The following is a 635-nucleotide window of genomic DNA, read 5'->3' on the forward strand; positions in this document are numbered from 1 at the left end:
TAAGGAGAAATTCATTTTGACACAAAACAACAGAAAACAAAGAATATCACAGTAAATATTGCTAATATTATTAATATTAGGAGATATAAAAACTATACATTAAAGTATATACACTATTTGTTGTTCAAGTAGGACATGGAGTCCAAAATATGAGCAGAAAATTAAACTTGACTAAAACTAAACTAAAACTACTAAAGTGGAAATTAAATATAAATGGTGCAAAAGGTTTGTGCGTCTTTATCTGCTGGTTCAGAACTCCTGCAGCAAGACTTCATGTGAGCACAGCATTTATAGTCAGTTTTAATGAAATACATAGCTCAACAGAGTGGAGACAGCGTCTATGTTACAGTCAAAAGACTCACGGTGAATGGTGACTGATATGCACTGTGTATGAGCAGCATTACTACACTGTTCACTTGTTATTCTGTTGTTCAGCTCAAGGAGTGACTTGATAAAATGCAGTTACAAGTAAGCTATTGATCGTGGTAACAGAAATATGTGATATTCTATTTGTTAGTAGAATTTTTGAGCTTTTGTTCGATTTCATTTGTTAACTAGCAAGCATACTACAAAGTCACTGGTCTGAGCTTGATAATGAAATGTATCCGTATGAGTTTTGGACAAAACATGCAATT

The 635-nt window shown here is 32.9% G+C and overlaps 1 protein-coding gene across 1 annotated transcript in view; it reads left to right on the forward strand.

The window, feature by feature from the left end:
• The window catches only part of znf513a (zinc finger protein 513a), a 10378-nt gene that overhangs the window by 873 nt on the left and 8870 nt on the right, over window positions 1-635 (forward strand). The gene's annotated exons all lie outside the window — the stretch shown is intronic.

This window comes from Morone saxatilis, unplaced genomic scaffold, assembly GCF_004916995.1.
Source record: "Morone saxatilis isolate NCDOM2014 unplaced genomic scaffold, NCSU_SB_2.0 Contig7, whole genome shotgun sequence".
NCBI classification, from domain to species: Eukaryota; Metazoa; Chordata; class Actinopteri; family Moronidae; genus Morone; species Morone saxatilis.